Below are 16,120 nucleotides of genomic sequence, written 5' to 3' on the forward strand. Positions count from 1 at the left end.
CACCGCGTCGTGGTGCCGGGCTACAGGCTCCGAGCGCCGCTGTTCTGTGGAGTCGAGCTGCTCCGTCCACCCGCTCCAGTCCGGCTTACACACCGGGGAGCGGATAGCTGTCCACCTGGACCTGATGGAAAGTTATTGGAGGGGGGACGAACCGGTTCACCAAGCCGCTCCTCCATGGATCTAGTTCTGACTAATGCTTTCCATCAGGTCAGACAAATAAATGAATCCACATGTGCACTCTTCTGCTGTGTATATTTTCTTTAATGCTGGTGAATGTCATTTTATTTGACTTCATTAATGCCAACTCCCATCACCGCGGTCGTGCCCTGTCAGGAAGCCGGGCTACAGGCTCCGAGCGCCGGTGTGCTTGAAGTGCTTGATCCGTGCACAAAGCGGGGCTTGGTTCTGATTTCTGTGAACGAAACTAGTTCCATGATCCGTAATCAGAACCGGTTACGAGAACGGAAACAACTTCACGCTCCCCCGAGAGGCTTTCAGCAGCACAGATAGAAGGAGCTCCTGCCTGGACCAGGGACCACTGTCCCACTGACACAGAGAAACAGAGACACATTTTAGTTTTTTTCAGAAAACAGTATCTCATAAACTCAGAAAAACAGAGGTTTTTTTTTTTTTTTCGGAAAACAGTATCTCGTAAACTCAGAAAAACAGAGCTTTTTTTTTTCCCGGAAAACAGTATCTCATAAACTCAGAAAAACAGAGCTTTTTTTTTTTTCCCCTCAGGAAACAGTATCTCATAAACTCAGAAAAACAGCGCCGATTTTTTTAAACTTATTTTTTCTCGTAATTATGAGATAATTATCTCATTAATTCAGAAAAACAGAGCCAAATTTTTTTTTTTGTGAATGCAATACGCTTCTGTAACTGTTTGTACAATGTTTCTTCATTCAAAAGTACTCTCTCACACAGACACACATGCTCACACAATAGGGTTTTTCCAAAATAAAAGCCTTAAATGTGAGAAATCATCACTCTTAGGCTCAATTATTCATACAATTTCAATTCATTTTTCAAACTGATTCTTTCTCTCACATACAAAACAAATGCACATACACACAGTAGGGTTTCCAAAATAAAAGTCTCATTTAAAGGTGATGGTGTTTCAGCAGAGGGTCGCTGGTGTTCTGTACAGATGTAAGGAGGACAGACACTAAAGGGTGGGAACTGGTATGGGGACGGAGGTGTGAGTGGAGCTGAGGTGTCCACGGTCACGGGAGGCAGATCGCCCGGTGCGACGTCCCGCCCAATGCTGCTTGCAGCTTTAATTTAATTTAGATTTTCTCTCCTTTTGTAGTGTTTCAAGTTTTTCCATGTAGGCTTTTTGTGTTAATTTAACCTTGTGTTTTGTGACAGCCTGTGTTTCCTGTTCAGCATGGTCATTATTTGACCTGAGTCCACTTTGGGCTGCCTTTCAGACAGACTGTCCAACTGAAGAGGGTTAGGGTTCTGATCTGTGTCACCTTTATCAGAATCCATAATTGTCAGTACTCAACAGATCACAAAAAACCCAATAGCTGAACTTTAACCTCATTAAACACAGTAAAGCACCATAAAAAAGTCAAAGTTTCATTTGAAAAGTTAAACCGGTACCGTCACAGAGAAAACCCATTCTAAATATGAACTAGTGCCACCAACACATTGGATCTGGCCTTTTTTTTCTGTTCACTCAAACTGTTCAGTATGTGGCCTAATATCATGTACACTGTTCATAGTGCTGCATACCTGTACTTTTTGTCCGTGAAGGATCCAGGGGGTCCAAAGGGGTCCTGTGCCGGTTCACAGTCCTGATCCGCTGTCCTCCCGGTCTAAACCAGGTGCAGGTCCGGCGTCATGTACCGACAGCAGCCTTATGATCCAGTGATCCTCAGTCCAGGCTCTGCATCCAGGAGAAGTTTCAGTTCCTCTTTAAAGGAAGAGCCCAGTTTCCAGACAGTTCTGTACCGGCTTCACCTTCAGCTTCTCCAGCGGTGTGGAAGGGTTCAACCTGTTGGAATGAATGAATGTCCGGCTGGGCTTCTTTGTGTTTGGATCTGCCAATCCATTTCTTTTCCAGTGTAAAGTCCAAGAGTTCATCACAGTTCACTAGTGTCTTTCTAAATACTCTCTACATATAAACAAAAAAGGCTTCTTAATACAAAGAAAACATTCCGAACGCCGACCAACTCAATCTCTGGCTTTCACGTTTCAGGATCTGAAACTGGTTTGGGGCTGTCCTCACACACCTGGCCCCCCTCACACAGCAGGTAAATGTAAGTGTGCCACACCCAAGATGAGCTGCACCTGTGGCAATCACAGCCACACCCACTAAACAATTAGTAAATTAAGGTCAAAACTAAAAAGAGGAATAAACAAACAAAACTGTATTTAGGCTCCAACACCCACATTTGGTCCATTTCCTTATTTCCAGTTTTTAAATTGTGCATACAATTGAAAGAATGAAAAACAATTAATTTTTTGATTTTTCATTTGTACATGAATAATGAAATAAAGAGTCATTTTTTCATTTTCCAATCGTGGATTCTCAATTGAATATGAAAAGAATGACTGATACAGGGGTTCCTCTCATCTTGGTCATGACTTGGTATTGGTTTCAGTGGTCATAAAACATTGTGCTTGATGATGCATATAAGCCAGGAGTCTTAAACACGTCCTGGGGGCCAAATGTGCCCCCCCCCAGAGGTTCCAGTCTGACCCCTGGGATGAATTTACACAGTGTATAAATTCCACAGTCCAGGCTGTGGAACTCATTTTAGTGTCGGTTCCACATCCAGACCAATCTGATCTACAGTCAAATAAGAACAGCAGAAAAAAGAATGACTCCAATGTCTTTGTTTTAGTGCAAAAAATCACATTAAATTGTGAAAATCTTTCCATTTCCAAACTCTCCTGTACCAATAAAATGTGACTAACCTGAACAAATGTGTCCAACCTGAAATGTCTGTATTAAATTCAGTCCAGTTTGAACTCTTTTCTTCCTGTTCCTCAGTGTTTAGTGTCTTTGGAGATCTGATCCAGAATGCACATGGACTAATGAGAAGTGGAGGAAGAAGACTGAGAAAATTACACTGATTTTTCTTACGAAGTTTTTTTTTCAGGTTAGTCATCTTTTTTGTTTGGATAGTTTATAAAAGTAAGTATTTTCATAATTTAATGGGGTTTTATTGCACTAAAATAAAGACAAAAATTGTCAGTCATTATTTCTAGGTTCTTCTGTTCTTATTTTACTGGTCTGACCCACTGGAGATCAAACCGGGCTGAATGTGGAACCTGAAAGAACAGGAGTTTGAGAGTCCTGATAGAAACAAATAAATCTGAGCTAATTAAGCGGACCATGCACAGGTAGAGGCGAGTCCTCAGGGAAACTGTAATGAAGGTGTTCAGTGTTCTCCTGAAGGGTTTCCAGGTGCTTCCAGGTAAAGGGTACATGAGGTCCACAGTGGGCCAGCAGAAGCAGGCCACTCTAGTCATGTTTCAGCCCTGGGGTTTGAATCTGTGTGTAGGAATGGAATTGTGAGCTCCCTCTACAGGTGTTACTTTAGTCAGGTTGTTAATCTGCACACATGTGGAGGATTTATTGGAAAAAAAAAAACAAAACAAAACTCTGGTGCTTTGTTCTTTAGCACCAAAAAATGAGCAGAAAATAGAGGTGGAATCCATTTGTACGGGGTTTTATGAGACGAGCAAAAGCTGTGTCAAATCTATTCCACTAATGACATTTCTTTGTGAGCTGGCAGCTCCTCAGTCTAAAGGGTTCGGGACCGAGCGACATCAGAGAAAAATAAGAAATGAAAGAGGCCGAGCGGCATCTGAGGGACGAGGGGAGATGCTTTCGGATCAGTCTGAGAGAAACTGAGGTGAACGGAGAGAGGAGTTAAAGAGGACGAGATGAAGGACGGCTGGAAGAGGACGGACTGAGCAGTGACATATGCCACGTCTGAAAAGAACTAACCCACTTTCAGGTAGTATATGAAAGAACAAAAGAAAAAAACAGAGGTCTTTGTGTTTCTTACATCAACAAAATATGTCTTTGTTTCTGTTTTTATATTTGAACTTGTTATTTTATTTAATGATAATGATAATAATGGATTGGATTTCTATAGCGCTTTTCTAGACTCCCAAAGCACTTTACATGATTGACCCATTATTCATTCGCTCTCACATTCACACTCTGGTGGTTATTTGATTTGATTTTAATGTTTTTAATACTTTTATTAATTTGTATTGTGCTTTTATTCTTCTGTACAGCACTTTGGTCCTTTGTGGCTGTTTTAAAGTGCTTAATTAATAAAGTTGGATTGGATTGGAACAAAAACAATCTAACAACCAACCAATGGAAACACCAGCAGGTTGTGTCAGTTTTCTTCCACCTATATCCTCCATCACTGACACTAACCTGAACCCAACTGTCGGCAGTCTCCGAATTCACAAATGTCCCCATGCACTGGGACACCGTAAAGGGGGGGGGGGGGGTTAATGCGACAAATTTCTGGGGCCCAGCACTTGTGCGTCCAGTGGATACAGGTTATTATCGTTAACGAAAACTAACGAAATGAACAAAACTAGAATTGAAAAAAAATAACATTTTCATTAACTGAAATAAATAAAAACTACAATTAAAAGAAAAAAACATAACTAACTGAAACTGTATTGTGTGTTTACTAAACTACCTAAAACCGATAAAAATTCTGGATCCAATTCCCTTCGTTTTGGTCTTTGTCAATGTCAGATTGATGTTAAATGGATTTCTTTGTCTCTCTCAGTTTTCTGTGCTGTCTCCATACGACACTTTTTGCTCCGTCACTTGTGTTCACTTGTGGTTTCCAGTCGTCTTCTGGTCCCCACTCTACCTGGAAACATGGAGACTAAAGCAGCAGAGTCCTGTCTGGGATTGATTTGAATAGGAGCACAGAGAAGAAGAGAAAAGAGACCACTGAACTACAACTGAACTACAACTGAACTACAACTGAACTACAACTAAACTACAACTGAACTACAACTGAACTACAACTAAACTAAACCAAAACTACAACTAAACTACAACTAAACAACAACTGAACTAAAGCTGAACTACAACTAAACTACAACTAAACGAAACCAAAACTACAACTAAACTACAACTGAACTAAAACTGAACTACAACTAAACCAAACCAAAACTACAACTAAACTACAACTAAACTAAACCAAAACTACAACTAAACTAAAACTAAACTACAACTAAACTAAAACTGAACTACAACTAAACTACAACTAAACTAAAACTAAACTTCAACTAAACTAAAACTAAACTACAACTAGACTACAACTAAACTAAAACTAAACTACAGCTAAAATAAAACTAAACTACAACTAAGCATTTAGAAAATAACAAAAACTAATAAAAACTATCAAACCTGCTCTAAAAACGAATTAAAACAAACTGAATTAGAGAAAAACAAGTCCAAACTAAATAAAAGTAAACTAGAATGAAAAATCCAAAACTATTCGAACCTTGTTCTGGACTACTGAACACTGACAACAGCGAGCTCTGGGTTTGGACAGATGTTCTGTCATTTTCTGGGTTTACGCCTCATGCAAGTGCAGACTGTGCGCTGAAGTCAGTTGGAAGTCATTTTGGTGTTCTTCACACTTTTTTGACCATGTTGGGGACACAGGAGTGTAGTTGTCCATCCATCATCTGCCTTTTATCCAGGGCCGGGTCACGGGGGCAACAGTCTAAGCAGGGATGCCCAGAGCTCCCTCTCCTCAGACTCCTCCCTCTCCTCAGACTCCTCCCTCTCCTCAGACCCCTCCCTCTCCTCAGACTCCTCCTTCAGCTCTTCCGGGGGGACCCCAGGCATTCCCAGTCCAGTCCACAGACATAGTCCATCCAACGTGTCCTAGGTCTTCCCCTCAGGTCTCCTCCTGGGGGGAGGAGTCCAGGAGGATCTGAACCAGATGTCTGATCCACCACAGCTGGTTCCTCTGCATGTGGAAGAGCAGCGGTTCTACTCTGAGCTCCGCCCTGGTGACTGAATTCCTCCCCCTATCCCTAAGGGTGGACCCACCCACCCTACAGCGGAAACTCATTTGGACCGCTTGTATCCTGGATCTGGTCCTTTGGGTCCTGACCCACAGCTCAGGACCACAGGTGAGGGTCTGAACGTAGACTGAGGGTAAATCCAGAGCTTCTCCTCTGGGCTCAGCTCCTTCTGAACCACAACAGACCCACACAAGCACTGCAGACGCTCCACCCACCCATCTGTCAATCTGAACCTCCACCCACTCACCTGTCAATCTGAACCTCCACCCACCCACCTGTCAATCTGAACCTCCATCCTTCCCTCACTCCTGAACAAGACCCCTCCCCCTTGAACTGCCACCTTATTGTGGTGGGGGAGTGTGCCCGAATGATCCCTGGAGCTCTGTTGTCGGGGCTTTATGCCCCTGGTGGGGTCTCTCAAGGCAAACAGGTCCTGGGTGTCGGGCCAGACTAAGAGCAGTTCAAAGCCCCTATGAAGAAGAAGCAACTAAGGACTGCGACGTCGCCCGGCACGGCGCAGCTGGGGCCCCACCCTGGAGCCGGGCCCCACCCTGGAGCCGGGCCCCACCCTGGAGCCAGGTGCTTGGTTGGGGCTTGAAAGTGGGCGCCTGGTGGTCGGGCCTTCGACCACGGGGCCCGGCCGGGCTCAGCCCGAAGGAGCGACGTGGACCCACCCTCCGGAGGATTCACCACCCACCGAGGGGGGCGTAGGGGCCGGGTGCAATGTGGACTGGGTGGCAGTGGACGGCAGGGGGCTGGACGACCTGATCCGTGGACGCAGAGTGTAGTTGTGAGAGCGTTTCTTTCTTGCTTTAAACCATGTGCAGTATTATCTGACAACTGCTGAAAACTAAAGTTCAACTTGAACTAATGTGAAGTGAAACTAGTCACAATTAGACAGATGGGCTCAGTGGCCTGGATTTTGTTGATTTGATCCTTTGCACCTGCACCTCATGGAGCTACACAAATCCCTCTCTCATTGTAATTTTTTTTTTTTTTATATTTTTTTTCTACACACTTTGTGCAGGCATCTATATTGATATGTAAGTCAAAGCATTTGCCGCTTTTGTTTGTTTGTTGAAAAACCAATAAAAGTTTACGTAAAAAAAAAAAAAAAATCCAAACTAGTCAAAAATTGTAAAATTTAACTAAGGCAACTTATGCACTTTTAAAACTACAATAAAACTGGACTGAAATTTAAAACAAAATTAACCAAGATATAAAATAAAAACTAATGAAAATGTCCAAATCATAATTTCTCTGGCTTTTGGTCCAGCTGAATATCTAATGTCTTTACTTTTACGGAGCTTTTCTTTGTGCACATCACCACAGTGTCATGTTTCTTAACATCGTGTGTGCAGATCAAAAGAACAAATTCAATGCTTTTGTAATAGATTACAGTAGGAGGAGACTCAAACTTATCTTCCATCTGTAAATGTGTTTATGAGTTTATTTCCCAGCATGTCAGACTAAGAGATAAACAGCAGAAAGTGTTTCTTATTACATGTGTGTGTGTGTGTGTGTGTGTGTGTGTGTGTGTGTGATAAACAACAGCAGCTGAGGACTCTGTTGGCCAAGAAGAAAAATGTAATAAACAAATGGACATCTGTTTTCAGCATCATAACGACTTTTATCTGAGGAGGAGGGAATGGAAGCACTCGACGACCAGTGTGATAGTTTAAGAGCAAACTCCCCCACGGACGCATTTTTATTCGTTCAGATGTGATTTCATGCTTTCTTCAAAGATAAATATTAAATGTGGTGCATGAATATGTGACTGGTGCATGTGTTTGTGTGAGTGGCAGTGAAGGACTTCTACAGAATGTGCAATAACAGGGGCAACAGTGACCCCTCCATTCTGCAACATTTCTTTTTTACCTTTACTAACTTATTTATTTATGTATTTATGTATTTATTTAATTATTTCAGTGCAGGTTTTTTTAGATCATATATATAGGTTGTTTTTAGTTGATGTTTTTAAGATTTTTTTTCTCCTGTGTTTTTATTTTGTGCTGTGCATTTTACTATTTCATTCTGTAACTGCATCTGGGATGTTTTTATTGAATGACAATTAATAAATCTGAATCTGAAGGAGGAGGAGGAAGAAGAGGAGGAGGAAGAGGAGGAGGAGGAGAAGGAGGAGGAGGAGGAAGAGAAGGAGGAGGAGGAGAAGGAGGACGAGGAGGAGGTGAAGGAGGAAGAGGAGGAGGAAGAGGAGGAGGAGGAGGAGGAGGAAGAGGAGGAGGAGCTCCCTGGCGTGTCTTTAAAGGTTCAGAACAGGCGCTGTGGTTCAGACGGTTCAGTCACACAGCTGACTCCCATAATGCACTTCAGCCTCAAGAACAACAAAGAAAAGTTACAACAATGGAAATACTTGGTAAAGCTGTGGACTGCAGCGACACATTCAAATAAAGGAGTTAAAAGCATTTGAAAACAGCCTTTATCTCTGTTTTGGCTCTACACTAAAAAAAATCTGTAATTTAACAGAATTTTCTCTATTTATTTGACAGATTTTTCCTGTATTTTTCAGATACAGGAAAATATCAATGAAATGACAAAAACAGACTGTGATTTTACATGTCAAATGTAAAATAACACAAAAAAACTAACTGTGAATAACCAAAAAATTTCCATTTTTTAAAAGAAATTTTTTCTTTTTTCACAGAAAAATACAGTTAAAATACATTTGCAAATGTATCATAATTTCACAAATATTTCTTTTCTATTTATGAGATTAAACTGTTAATTTAAAGTTTAATACTGTAAAAAAAAAAAAATAAAACCAGATAAAATTACTGACAGTTAACAGTAACAGAAGTATTAGTTCTGTCAGTTGAACCAGACTTGTTTGTTAATTGACAAATATCTTGTGTAATTACAGGAGGTTTCACAACAAAAATGTTGAATAAATGTATTTTTGTGAATGTATAACATGTATAAGCACTGATAAACTGTCCAAATACAGTTTTTATCAGTGGATTGGACAACTGAGTCTCACTGAAAATTATTTATATATATATTTATAGGGAATTGGATTGTTTTAATACATGTAAATATTCTTTATTAAACAAAAATTAAAAAAAAAAAAAAAAAAAAAAGATGCAAAATATCATGTAAAGTTGGGTAAAAAAACTGTATTTTAATTATGGAAGATTACCATATTTTTATGAGGTGGTTATTTTCTGATATATAACAGTATTTTCTTTGGCGCCCCTGCTGCCGGAATAATACTGTTTTTTTTATGGGTTTTATTTTTACAGTGTAGGAAAAGAAGGTCAATTTAAAAAAACTATAATTTTTTTTTTTTTCAGGGGCCAGATAAAAACCATTATGATCTCAACGTGATTGAAGCAGTAAAATAATAACAAAATAACCTATAAACAATGTCAACTTTGTTTTAATGTGAAAAAAGTCACATTATATTATGAAAATGTTTACATCTACAAACTATTCTTTAAAAAAAAACACAAACAACCTGGCATTTCTTAAGAAAAATAAGTACAATTTGAACAATATTCTACCTCAGTTTATCATTTACACGTGTGGGTTATAACCTACAGATCACAGTGGATCTACAAATACACAAAACATTTAATCCAGTGTTTTCAACCTTGGGGTCGGGACCCCACATGGGGTCGCCTGAAATTTCTAGTAATTTTTGAAAAAAAAAAAAAAAAATCTATGGTGAGTTGACAGAGACGATCCCAATCCATAACAAACTGCAGCACTGTGGTTCTGTTTGTGTCAGATGTTCACTGTGGTCAGTTTCAGATGCTGCAGCTCTTTCATAATTCATAGTTTCAGTTCTTGTTTGTTCAGTATTACTTTGCAGCAATTCTCCCTTTGTGCAGTAATCTACACCTGGATTTACTGCCTCTGTCCATAATAATAATAATAATAATAATAATAATAATAATAATAATAATAATAATAAGAATTTATTTGTAAAGCGCTTTCAATCAAAGTGCTGTACAGATATAAAATCAATCCCAATAAAACAATAAAACATAAAAGCTAAAAACATTAACAATAAAAGCACATCACGACTTATAACACAAAGTGAACAAGTGGGTCTTGAGCTTTGCTTTAAAAACCCCCTCAGAACATGCCTGCCTTCTGTCCAGAGGAAGACTGTTCCAGAGTGTTGGTGCACAGACAGAAAAGGCTGGCTCACCGACAGTCTTCTTCCTGACTTTAGCCACAGTCAGGAGGCCAGATCCTTGAGAGCGAAGGGCACGAGAAGGTGCATACAGTCTAACCAGCTCGGTCAAGTAAGAAGGTGCCGCTCCATTTAAAATTTTATAAGTCAATAAAAGCACCTTAAAATCAGCACGAACCTGACATGGAAGCCAGTGCAGAGAGGCCAACACTGGGGTCATGTGTTCAAATTTCCCAGCTCCAGTCAGGACCCGAGCTGCAGCATTTTGCACCATCTGCAGGACTCTGAAATTTTTTTGGGTAGTCCTGAAAGAAGAACGTTGCAATAGTCCAACCGAGATGTTACGCAGGCATGAATGAGGACTTCAGCATCTTTGTCACTTAGAATTGGCCTGATCTTAGCGATCCTTCGAAGATGAAAAAATGATAATCGAGTCACCTCCTTGATATGCTTATCAAAAGCAAGTGACTTGTCAAAAATGACACCAAGGTTTTTCATCTTGTCTCTGCCAAGAACAACACAGTCATCAAGAGATAAAGAAACATTATTGATTAAATTTTGCAATTTCTGTGGTCCAATGATCATCATTTCAGTCTTTGCAGAGTTCAGGAAAAGGAAATTTTCAGAGAGCCAATCCCTAACAGCTGAAAGACAACCCTCGATTTTTGACAGGTTAAACCTATTTTCACAGGTTAAAGGCATGTACAACTGCAAATCATCTGCATAACAGTGAAAATCAATTTCCAGGGAATGTAGCAATTTACCGAGTGGTGCAAGATACGGTGAGAAAAGCAGAGGGCCCAGAACAGAACCCTGAGGAACCCCATGGTTCACTATGCAAGGCTCAGACAGGACATTATTAAATAAAACACACTGAGATCTCTCTGACAGGTAAGACTTTAACCATGATAGCACCTTGCCAGAGATTCCAAAATGGTATTCAAGTCTTTCAATTAAAATACAGTGATCAACCGTATCGAAAGCAGCACTGAGGTCCAACAACAATAAGACTGAAGCACAATCAGAGTCAGCGTTCAACAACAGATCATTAACCACCTTTGTCAGTACAGTCTCAGTGGAGTGGTTTGCCCTAAAAGCAGACGGAAGAGGCTCAAAGACATTCTTTTCTGTCAGATAGTGGACCAGCTGCTTTCACACCACTTTCTCAAACACTTTTGATAAAAAAGCAAGGTTTGAGACGGGTCTGTAGTTAGATGGTGTTTCAGCATCTAGTCCAGGCTTCTTTAGCAACGGTATTACCACAGCTGATTTAAAACATGCTGGAAAAACCCCTGAAGACAGGGTAATAATAGACATTATATAGACTAAATGTCCACAATAATACACATTATACAGACTAAATGTCCACAATAATAGACATTATACAGACTAAATGTCCACAATAATAGACATTATACAGACTAAATGTCCACAATAATAGACATTATATAGACTAAATATCCACAATAATAGACATTATACAGACTAAATGTCCACAATAATAGACATTATACAGACTAAATGTCCACAATAATAGACATTATATAGACTAAATATCCACAATAATAGACATTATACAGACTAAATGTCCACAATAATAGACATTATATAGACTAAATATCCACAATAATAGACATTATATAGACTAAGTGTCCTCTAAAATTAACCTTTATTTGAAACAGTCTAGCAAACTATTACATGATCAAAAACAACAGGGCAGACAATGGTTACATTTCCACATATTTTTCCAAATAAATTTGATGTTGTTCGTATTTATGGAGGTTATTGACATATTTTTCATGTAATTCAACTTTTGTACAGACTGATCTCATGACATCACGTCGTATGTCACACCAGTTCTTATGGCATGTGGCGTCCTATACGTACACATTTTCATCCTTTCGCGTGTTATTCAACGCCGTTTGATGATGTGTCAATTTACACCAAGATCTCTGGTTTACATGTCCGTAACCGCTAACCCTAACCCAATCCTAACTGCTAATCGCACTAGCTGCTAATCGTGCTAATCGCTAACCACTAACTGTAAACCTAACCCTAACCCTAACCTGTAACTGCTAATCACGCTAGCTGCTGATTGCACCAAACCTAACCTTAACAGCTAATCGCTAACTGCACTAATCGTGTTTTATTTTATGTGGCGTGAACATACACGTGGAAAGCTTACAATGCGTACAGGTAACACACCAATTAAAAGTGGTGCTATTCAAGATATCACATTGTTTTTTTTTTTTTTAAAAAGAATACAAAGATAAAAAGTTGTAGTTGTTGTTATCACAATAGTATGTGATACCAAAATATGTCAAAATATCGTATGTGGTAAATAGAACGCAAAAAATGTGGTCTTAATATTGTATTTCGTAAAATGTTGCCATATTATAGTGTGTCGTTAGTATATTACGTTTCTGACCCACTTGGGATCATATCGGTCTGAATGTGGAACCTGAACTAGAACGATTTTTTATTACAACTTTTATTTATTTCTCATTTTTATCAGTATAATACAATCCAATCTTCTTAGGTTGAGAAGCAGGAAAAGAAACAAAAGAAGAGAAAACAAACAAATGAACAGAACAGCCTGTGTTTGTGTCAGAATATGTTTAGGTCCCAAATGATCCATCCTAGATCGTTAATATTTTCAATGTAATTTTTTAAATTGCACAAATGGGTCCGCAGCAAGGTTCTAATAGTTTAGGATTTTTCATTCTAGTTTTTTTATTTAGTTTGGACTTTTTTTTTCTCTAATTCAGTTTGTTTTAATTTGTTTAGAGCAGGTTTGATAGTTTGTATTAGTTTTCGTTATTTTCTAAATGCTTAGTTTTAGTTTAGTTGTAGTTTAGTTTCAGTTTAGTTGTAGTTTAGGTTTAGTTTAGTTGTAGTTTAGGTTTAGTTTAGTTGTAGTTTAGTTGTAGTTTAGTTTAGTTTAGTTGTACATTAGTTTTATTTTTAGTTGTATTTTATTTTTAGTTGTAGTTTAGTTTTAGTTTAGTTGTAGTTCAGTTGTAGTTTAGTTTTAGTTTAGTTTAGTTGTAGTTTAGTTGTACTTTAGTTTTATTTTTAGTTGTATTTTAGTTTTATTTGTAGTTTAGTTGTAGTTTAGCTTTAGTTGTAGTTTAGTTGTAGTTTAGTTGTAGTTTAGTTTTAGTTTAGTTGTAGTTCAGTTGTAGTTTAGTTGTAGTTCAGTTTTAGTTTAGTTTTAGTTTTAGTTGTAGTTTAGTTGTAGTTTAGTTGTAGTTCAGTTGTAGTTTAGTTGTAGTTCAGTTTTAGTTCAGTTGTAGTTTAGTTGTAGTTCAGTTGTAGTTCAGTTGTAGTTTAGTTGTAGTTCAGTTGTAGTTCAGTTGTAGTTCAGTTTTAGTTTAGTTGTAGTTTAGTTGTAGTTCAGTTGTAGTTCAGTTGTAGTTTAGTTGTAGTTCAGTTGTAGTTTAGTTTTAGTTGTAGTTTAGTTGTAGTTTAGTTGTAGTTCAGTTGTAGTTTAGTTGTAGTTCAGTTGTAGTTCAGTTTTAGTTGTAGTTCAGTTGTAGTTCAGTTGTAGTTTAGTTGTAGTTTAGTTGTAGTTTAGTTGTAGTTCAGTTGTAGTTGTAGTTTAGTTGTAGTTCAGTTGTAGTTCAGTTGTAGTTTAGTTGTAGTTCAGTTGTAGTTTAGTTGTAGTTCAGTTGTAGTTCAGTTTTAGTTGTAGTTCAGTTGTAGTTCAGTTGTAGTTCAGTTGTAGTTTAGTTGTAGTTCAGTTGTAGTTTAGTTTTAGTTGTAGTTTAGTTGTAGTTTAGTTGTAGTTCAGTTGTAGTTCAGTTGTAGTTCAGTTTTAGTTGTAGTTCAGTTGTAGTTCAGTTGTAGTTTAGTTGTAGTTTAGTTGTAGTTCAGTTGTAGTTTAGTTGTAGTTTAGTTGTAGTTCAGTTGTAGTTCAGTTTTAGTTGTAGTTTAGTTGTAGTTCAGTTGTAGTTTAGTTGTAGTTTAGTTGTAGTTCAGTTGTAGTTTAGTTGTAGTTTAGTTGTAGTTCAGTTGTAGTTTAGTTGTAGTTTAGTTGTAGTTCAGTTGTAGTTTAGTTGTAGTTCAGTTGTAGTTCAGTTGTAGTTTAGTTGTAGTTCAGTTGTAGTTCAGTTGTAGTTTAGTTGTAGTTCAGTTGTAGTTCAGTGGTCTCTTTTCTCTTCTTCTCTGTGCTCCTATTCAAATCAATCCCAGACAGGACTCTGCTGCTTTAGTCTCCATGTTTCCAGGTAGAGTGGGGACCAGAAGACGACTGGAAACCACAAGTGAACACAAGTGACGGAGCAAAAAGTGTCGTATGGAGACAGCACAGAAAACTGAGAGAGACAAAGAAATCCATTGAACATCAATCTGACATTGACAAAGACCAAAACCAAGGGAATTGGATCCAGAATTTGTATCTGTTTTAGGTAGTTTAGTAAACACACAGTACAGTTTCAGTTAGTTCTGTTTTTTTTTTTTCTTTAAATTATAGTTTTTATTTGTTTCAGTTAATGAAAATGTTTTTACAGTTCTAGTTTTGGTCATTTCCTTAGTTTTCGTTAATGATAATAATCTTGGTCTGTATGTCTGACACCCCTGCACTAAAAACAAAGCGTTATATAAATGTGCATGTGCGAGCCAGTCACACATGTGGAACACAAACCTGTACACACTAACACAGACTAATGGCTTTTTTTTCCCACCTTGGTTTGTTTCAGATCTGCAGTAGATTAACGGAGCCTCAGAGTCGACGGTGACTGTCGGCGCTCGTTTGTTTCATTACTGCTCTGAAAGAAAAGTTGTAGCCCTGCAGGTACGATGGCAGCTACATGTGATGTTTCAGCTGTGAATACTGTAAAAGAAGAACATCAGTCATGAATACACGAGTGCAGACTGTGTTAAAGGAGTCTCTCCGTTCCCAGGGTTCATAGTCCCAGATTCAGATGAATATGAAACAATGTTGGAGACAAACGATGGTGTGTTTGGACACGTTTGAGCTCCTTCAGGCCTGTTTCACCCAATGAATTCTGCTTCTTAGCGCTAACACTCAACTGGGTGTGTGGAAATACTCTAATAACACACCTCTGTTCAGTCTGGGTAATCCTGGAGGTTTTTAATTAGTGCAGGATTAACAACCCCCCCCCCCCCCATTATTTTTGGTTTGATTTGTATGTTAGTTTGTTTACACTTTAGCAGCAAAACTATTGGTTGAATTCACACCAAATCTGGTTTATAAATTGTCAGTGACACAGATGTGGTTAAATTTTGGGAAAAGTAGGTCAAAGTTCAAATTTTTGGTGAATGTTAAATTATTTTTCCTCATTTATTTGTAATGGGTGAAATTTCAAATGTCTGTAGCAGCAAAACTATTGGTTGAAATCAGTACAAATTAGTTTTATAGTTTACCAGTGATGCAGAATAGATCTCATTACATTTTGGGAAAAGTAGGTCAAAGTTTAATTTTTTTAAGGAATTTTTTAAATCTTTTTTTTCCCCATTTACTTATAATGGGGCAAATTTCACGTCTATAAAAACATCAATTTTGTTTCAGTTTAGTTCAGACTTGACACATACATAGAGGCAATTGATATGACACCAACACACGCATAGACATGATGACATCAGCTGGATCGATGACAAAATAAGGAACAATATGCGTGAGGGGCGGGGCTTGTTGTGTCTGGAACCACTTGTTTGTTCTTGTGCTACTTGCTCCACCCACACTGACAGATATTTTGTAAAACCAGACTGATCTCATGGAATCGCGTTGTATGTGACACCCGTTTATTGCATCTGGCGTGCTATACGTACGCATTTCCATCCTTTTGTGTGTTATCTAACGCCATTTGATGGCGTGTCAATGTGCTAGCTGCTAACAATGCTGACCGCTAACCCAAACTGCTAATCGTGCTAGCCACTAACAGATCTAATCACAAACCT

Source organism: Sphaeramia orbicularis, chromosome 1 (assembly GCF_902148855.1).
Source record: "Sphaeramia orbicularis chromosome 1, fSphaOr1.1, whole genome shotgun sequence".
Classification (NCBI taxonomy): domain Eukaryota; kingdom Metazoa; phylum Chordata; class Actinopteri; order Kurtiformes; family Apogonidae; genus Sphaeramia; species Sphaeramia orbicularis.